Below are 8,092 nucleotides of genomic sequence, written 5' to 3' on the forward strand. Positions count from 1 at the left end.
AACGCTGGGATTGGGTTCACTGGTTTAACAGTGCTGGGGTTTTTGGCCATCATGTATGCTGGGTTTATTTATTGGTTATAGGAGTGGAAAAGACTGGGATTGTGTGTGTGTGTGTGTGTGTGTGTGTGTGTGTGTTAGTTATACAGGTGTCCTGCCTGAGTGCACCTTTCCTCTGCTGTGATGTTTCAACTTACACTTAGTACGAGAGCAGAGATGGGCAACTTTTATAACAGCAAGGGCCACAAAACTGTGATCGTCTGATCTGAGGACCACATTATAAACAATATGGTCAACATTTAGAACAATGACCAATCTGAGCATTAATAAAATAAACAAAGGGTTTGTGTGTGTTTTTGGAGTCATTTTGTATGTTCATCTGTCAATTTGTGTACTTTTGTAGTTGTCTTATGTGACTTGCAAGTAAATTTCTGCACTTTTGTTTTCCTATTGTGTTTTCGTAGTAATTTGATGTATTTTTACTATTACTTTGTGGGGTTTTTTTTTTTCACTGTTATGTGTATTGTTGCATCTTCCCTGTTTTGTTTGTGTGTTTTTGGAGTCACTTTTTGTATTTACTCTGGGGGGGGGGGGGGGGGGGGGGGGGGCGCCACATGTGAAATGAAAAATGTTTCTAGTGTGGTGGCAGCCAACACAGAGGATAAATATGTACATAATTTACATATGTACAGTATGTAAGTTATGTACATAATCTGTGATCTTTTCTTTAGATGGTCCTTCCTCTACGGAGAGCATAAGACAGTAGTATGGTGATGTTATTCCTTTTATAAAGGAATTGAAGTGGTTTTACACATTTCTTTAAACATTGTAAAAGGGGAACACTTAACAGGTTGGATTTTGGATTAATTGGGATTTATTAATTGATCCTAAACTCTAAAAAAAAACTATATAAAGCAATCATGGCTCTCTTTTAACACAAATAAAAAAAGGGGGGGAGCAATGTTTGAGAAGGGGCAGAACATAGTTTAACGCTTATCTAGTCCTGCCCCTACTTCCAAGCTATTTCACAAAGAACAAAAGACATCTGACTTTTGAGCAAATGCATACATACATACAGTATATATAAATACACAACAACATACACACAAATATAAACAAAAACAAGCATTCATAGGCCTACCTACTTACATAGCATCCACATGTTTTAGTCTTTGTACTGATCTACTAAGATTTTCTTTTATAAAAAATTAAATTTCTTTATGTTGCTACAACGTTTAAGTTTAATATTAAGACTGTTCAGAAGGGATTCCCCAGGTTAAGACTCAATTAGTCTAAAAACATTCTTAAATAAGCGTAAAGCTAAAGCGGAGGAGGAGGACAAACCTCTTCTGCCTAACATCAACTCAGAGACAAGAAGGTCTTCTGGCGAGGGAGATAAAGGTGGGTGTGGGGTTTTGGGTGTTAAGTGTATCACTTGTAACAGACGCTGTCCATCTCCCTCACCCACCATGGGCAGGCCAAGCATCTCAGTCCACATTCCTTAGATTATAGAGGGCCATCCCAGACGAGCAGAGGCAGGCCTGGATCCACCTGGACAGACCCTGGTAAATTCCTCTCATGATCGCAGACCCACCAGAAGAGGGGTATGTGGGTGTGTGTGTGTGTGTAGGGGCATGTAACTGAGTACTAGATTAGGTTTACCACTCAAGGTGAATGTCCCCAGGCTGGCAAACAGCCCTGTGATCTTTGTTGTAGGTATACGTCTGGGCTGTACCCACTGACCCTCCTCCACTCTCACCATTGTGTTTCCCTGCCTAGGCTTGGGGGTGGGGGGGATGGAGGTCTGCGTAGTAGGGCTATCGACACCAGGACCATTGTTTTTTTTAGTGACCCCCATTCAGAGTCATTCAGCATGCAACACCTCCAGGGGCACGGAGCATTACTAATGGCACGTTTCTAATAAATGTGCCAGCTCCTGATAGTGGGCAAGATGGTTGGACCTTTAGGCTTTTACTCCATTGGTGAGCATTCGCACTAAGATTGAATTACTGTTGAAGAAGTTCACGTGCATAGCTAAAAATGCATCCATGTAACACGTATGTGTGATGTCTGCAAGCCTGCGTTGACAGTGAGCGACTGGCAGGTCAACATCTCAGGGCTGTGGGCATTCCTGCCAGGGCATCAAAGGAATATGAGACAGACATTGGGGGAGGGGGCTGCTGTGACACGGCTGGAAAAGGGTGAGCATAAATCACACCCAGGTTAGTCCCTGGGAAAAGCAGGAGATAATCCCAGAAACCAGGGGTACGTATCATTACCTATAGACTGGATAGTTCCTGGTAGTTCATTTAAAGCAGCTGGGGACGATAATTTCAACCGTTTACCTCATTTCTTCATGCAAATAATCTATTTATTGCTCTGAGGCCTACAGTATCGTTGTCTGATAAAAATATCTCCATCAGCTTTAAATGTAAGGACAAACAGTTTGAAAAGCGTTATTTTAAAAACCTTTTTAAAGAGTTTAATAGTAACGCTTTTGGTATTATCACCTCATACATGAAAGCATGTTTTGTTTTTGCCACAAGTTTTCTGCTACTATTTGCACAAGGGTAGTATAGTATAATTTTGCGATGATCAAGTCCTGTTTGAGTTTCATAGAAAAAAGGCTTGAGGCTCCATATTTGAATGACAGGTGCAGGGAAATACATGCAATGTGACAATTCATTACAGTTTTAACTAACATCAGTGAGAAGCTCCAATTCTTGATAATTGCCTCTGCCAAGGAGGTCATATTTTCACCGGCGTCTATTTGTCTTTTAGCTTGATTACTTCAAAAGTACTTTTACCCAAAGATAGACCTTACGCCATGGACGATTCCATTGTGGATCCATATATTGATCCAGATCCACTATGAAATGTAATGTTTTTGGTGATTCTCGATTGATAATTGATCAATCGTTATGAAATTTGACTAAGTCATGTCAGGTTCGTTTCACAGTTACTCTACTGAGTTTTATCTGGATTTAAATCTCGATTGTTGCGATTTTTCAAAAAATGGAGGCGCCAAACATTTGGACCTACTGTATGTTATTGATGATTATAGAAATTTATTCTAACCCTTTAAAGTGTGAATGATCCTGGTACCATGATCCAGATAACTGCCAATAACTGGAAAAGAGATTTGGCTCATGGTGGAGGTTTTGCTACAAAATGTAGTTAAATGAGTTAACGCACGTTAAACCATTTGATTTTTTTTTTCCCATTCTTGTAGAAATTAGAGTTTTGTCCTGGAGCTGTTTCTTTATCAGTGTCCTATTAGTGATTTTCATTTATTGTGTAGTTGTGACCATTTGTCGTTTACAGTACTTAATGCACCATAAATTTGCATATATTGTACATGCACTTAGCTGGAGTTATAGACACACACACAAATCAACAACCTAGTGACACAACTCAATAAAAGTCCAAGACTCTCTTGGTATTCAATCAAGCTTTTAATGAAAAGATCATAAAATAACAGTTTATTTTTCCTCACTGCTGTACATTAAGACTGCAAGGTTGTGAGTGCTGAGGTCAGCTGTATTACACTTATATGACACTTTTTAAGTTTTCGAGCCCCGCCGCTATGCACGACGGCCGCTCTGACCTGAATACGAGCTCTCTGAGGAGTGGAGATAAGAAGAGAGCCCAGCCTGGGTGCTGCCAAAAGCCACTAAAAAAGGGTCAGGGAACCTCACCTTAAATACTGGTGGTGTGTGCATTTTAGGTAGTGTTTGAAGTCTAGACGATGGCAATTGTGTGTTTGTATTCAGGTTTACGTGCACACCTGGGTGTGTGCACCTTAGCATGTGAAGTGTTTGCCAAAGGGGAGGGCTTCTTTGAGCTTAATTATTCATCAGAAAGGACCCTACATGTCCATCCCAGGGCCTCTCAGCCCATAGATCCTCCTGATATATTATTAAGAAGCTGCTCCAGAAGAAAAACCAAAGAGGAAGCTCTATTCACTCATTCCATGAGCAGCTCCACTAATCATCTCTTCAAGTACTGTGTTTGTAGCAGCTAATCACGTCTTTCCATTAATGTAGCGCACATTAAGGCGACACTCAGCTCGAAAAAAAACCCATAAACATATGCAAAAGAAAGGTTAAGTATGAAAATACGCTGCTATAAACTCCATTACAAGAAAGGATTTTGGTAATAGATGGACGGTAAAAATAAAACTCATATTATGCACAATGGCAAGAAAGCACATTTCTGTAAACACTGAACATTTCGAGGTAATTTGGTGTTCATGTTTTTTTTTTGTTTTTTTTTTTTCTTAAATCACTTGCTGCACAAAGTCAAAGAGGTACAGCAGATAACAAAAATCGCAGCAAAAAGCGAAAGAAACAAACTCCAGTAACACAAATTACAAAAGGCCAAAGGGCTAAAGCAGAAGGTAATGTGGATCAGCCGTAAAGCAATGGACAGTAAAGCTTAAACAGAGTCACACAACATCAGTTGCTTTCTTCAAACTGACTTTGGTGTGGTCTGTCGAGGTAAGAGGGAGCAGCTCCAAAATAACTGGACAGACAAGCCCCTCAAAGGATGGTGTAACAATAAAACCACAAAACGTTAAGAACTTAAATGTTTGGAAAGGAGGACAGTGTCTCGATTGAGGTTCCTGCTTTGAAAGTGTAGTTTTAAAGCTTTCTTAACACTGCATAATGATATGATATATATTGAACACAGCAACAGGGATGAGGTAAGAAGAGAAAGTGTAAACCGTCAGGTAAATTGGAAATGATAGGAGAGTGTCCAGGGTTCTTCCCGGAGCCTTAGAAAACAGACAAAGTGCACTTAGTAAAGCTATCTCATCCAACATTACTCGGACTAACAGACAGAAGAACAGCATGTGTAAGAGATGAAGGACCAGGCAAGTGGTTTAAGACAAAAAATGTAACAGGTTAAAAGCAGAGCACTGCTGTTCAGACGAGATCAATGGACAGTGTTTTTCTACGGTGTAAATGTATTTGTTTTTTTATATATACGCAGCATGGCAACACCCAGGGAGAGCACGTTTGAAAAACAAGCACGCACACAAGAGGTTACAGTTCACAGCTTGTGTGCACCCATTGAGTACGAACCCAAGAACACATGAGCAACAAGCCCATCGTATATTACACAAAATTAAACCCTACAGACTACTGAGAAGATAGTAAATGCCATAGACCATTTTCTTTGAGTTGGAAACAGAAACATCAAATTTCCCACAAAAATAATTTTGACTTCACAGATCGTGCTTAATGGCTACGTTTTGTTTGTGTCTTATTTTTGATTCTCAGCTTGAAATCCTCAAAACAAAAACAAAAACTAAAATGTGGCTCTGCCACCACCTCGGTCTCACACACTGAGAACAAACATCTTTGAAGAGGTGAGGGCGAGCGCAGAAATAAATACATTCATTACTGACAATAGACATTTGATAAAAAAAGAACACTGTCAATAAGTGTTTGCACCAACTTGGTTTGAGGCTCGGCCAGCCAGGGGCGTGTGCTGCTTTCACCCACACAACACAGGCAGCAAACAGAAGTACATCATCAAAGGTGAGAATACAACAACATTCACAGTTAAGACCAACAGATAAGTCTGTTTTACATGCAGCGAACAATTGCAAGCTACATTCTCCAGATAGGTTTCAAGAACCGCCAGCATAAAATGTACCATATAAGACGACAATCCCCACCCGACCATTCAAGCACCACATACACACACACTCCTACACATCAAGAGTCCCAATCATTAATGCTAGTCCTCAAGTGCATCTGGGCAAACCCAGAGACAACACAGAGTGAAAATGACGACTAACAAAGCCTTTTGATTAACGCGTCGAGAACGCGCTGCCCTCCACCCTTCTGCTGTGGTCCCATCTGAAGACAGGCCAGAGGGCAGAGAGGGATCGGGGCACAGGGTCACCTCAGAACCAGCTGGCAGGGAGGGGAGTTCCTTAACCACACCCCAACCCCCCTCCCCTTAATCCAATATGCCGTGGTTCACCCAACGTTCAAACACACCACACTGCCTGTTTTGGCAGTCTTTTCTAAACCACAACACAAATGTAGATGCAAAACTGCATCCCCGACTGGCCGAGTCTTGACTGAGGTCTGTAAAACTTTATGTAAACAATGAGATAAATACATATGTTTATTTCTTTTCTTTTTTTTCAGAGCCACACATGGTTCCATAATCATTCAAATGTGCTTTGGTTTAAAAAATAGTTTGTGGATTTGGGTATGAGCTTTTTTTTTTCTTCTTTCTTAGTTCTTTGTACAACTTTGCAACTATATTTGAGCATATTGAGTTACTAACTAAAATGTAGACTTATCTCGAGCTGCCTCGCCTTTGTCAAGGCTTTTTGTGTTAGGTGAAAAAGTACCCCCCCCCTCGTTTGTCTTAAATATGAAACTAGTGTTTTGCTTTTCCCACATTTAAAATACAGAGAACTCGATACAATGCTATATCTTACAAATGTAGCTGAGAGTCTGCATTCACAGATGCAGAACAATCCCTGAAGTATTTGAGTAGTAGTAGTAGTACAAGTAGTAGTAGTAATAATAGTAGTAGTAGTATGGTCACAGTTTGGAGTTCGGGGTTTATTTTCGTAACGTTAAAACAAGCAAGCAGTGAAATGCGGCTGCCATTTTTTTGCAGGGATGGCTCGAGACCTTCTTGTACAAAAAAAGAAAACGCCTTTTGCATTACAGACTTTACGCTGTGCAGCAATAAGCGCTGACGAGTACAATAACGTTTGAAGGCAAATGCATTGTGGACACCCTCTTATGCTAAAAGCGGTCACAACATAATCAGGCGATAAACATGTTAGTGGGCGAGGGTCAAAACACAGATGTACCATGCAATCACTAAAACAGCAACATCCAACAAAATCAAATAACGGCAGGGGGTCCAGGACACAGGTACCTTAAAAACCAATATTATGTTTGTGTAACTGTAACTGCATGTCTAGTATAACCAAATAATCTGAAACTCAAAAAATATATAAATATATATATATTTTTTTTTTTAAAGAAAGAAAAGGTAAACCAACAAAGTAAAGGAATAATGTGTTACGGTTTTCTTTATTCAGACAACTTTTTTCAGGAAATTTACTTTGATCTCCTGACATGTTTTGTAGCCTGATGGTCTCTTCTCCAGGGGGCGTGGCAAAGCCAGATACATTAAGATTCAAGATATATCTAATTTTTTTTTTATTTTGGGATATAGAAAATTACAAAATTGATATATATATTTTTCATAGCTTCTTTTGTTGTAAAATATTTGTTTTAAGAGTCACTACTTTCAGTACTTCTCAGAATAGAATGAAAAGCACAGTTTGGTGGATTTCTGAGTGCATCCTAACCCAGACCTTTCCCTAAACAAGCCACACTCCAGAACTCACTCACCCGTGCTGTCCCTTAGAGGAGAAAAATGACTAAAGTGGCACATATTGTGTAGCCGTTTGTTAATAAATGTGCCTGTGTGGCATTTTGCAACAGCAAATTCAACCCTAAATTGTCTTTCTGGTCAGACTTCATTGGAAATAAAATTATTGAGATTTATATCCTATATTGCCATTTTGAGAAAAAATATTGAGATACGAGTCCATATCGCACAGCTCCAATAAAGACACATCAAAGTGATCAGCAAATGCCATGAGATCAAAGTACATTTCCTGAAATAAAGTTGTCTGAATAAATGAAACCTTAACATATTATTCAAAAAGAAGACAAAAATAACTTGCTGGAATTAGAGTAAAGGAATGCCTAAATCAGAAACTTGTAGTGAAGGTTCACGCTGCTCGATGCAACTGGACAGGTATCAGTGAAACCTACAGACAACAGAGGGGCTGTTCTAACGTGTAGGCTTACATTAAGCAGTTTACAATAAGTTAACATGGTGTGATCATATGAGTTACAATCAAATACCAAAGAATGCTGCAAGAGAGTATGTTCTCTAGATCAGTGTTTCCCAACCTTTTTTTGAGCCACGGCACATATTTTCCATTAGAAAAATCACAAGGTACACCACCAAACAAAATTGTTGCAAGAAGTATAGGTTTTGAAACCTAATAAAAATCTAGTTTCAACATATCTTAAGT

The 8,092-nt window shown here is 39.5% G+C and overlaps 1 protein-coding gene across 1 annotated transcript in view; it reads left to right on the forward strand.

Annotated features, from left to right (window-relative positions):
* Window positions 1-1,510: 1,510 nt before the first annotated feature.
* The window catches only part of LOC114469398 (G-protein coupled receptor 15), a 34,142-nt gene continuing 27,560 nt past the window's right edge, over window positions 1,511-8,092 (forward strand). Inside the window, exon 1 of the mRNA XM_028456902.1 lies at window positions 1,511-1,601. The gene's annotated coding sequence lies outside the window, so the exon portion shown is untranslated. The remainder of the gene's footprint in view (window positions 1,602-8,092) is intronic.

Source organism: Gouania willdenowi, chromosome 9 (genome assembly GCF_900634775.1).
Source record: "Gouania willdenowi chromosome 9, fGouWil2.1, whole genome shotgun sequence".
Taxonomy (NCBI): domain Eukaryota; kingdom Metazoa; phylum Chordata; class Actinopteri; order Blenniiformes; family Gobiesocidae; genus Gouania; species Gouania willdenowi.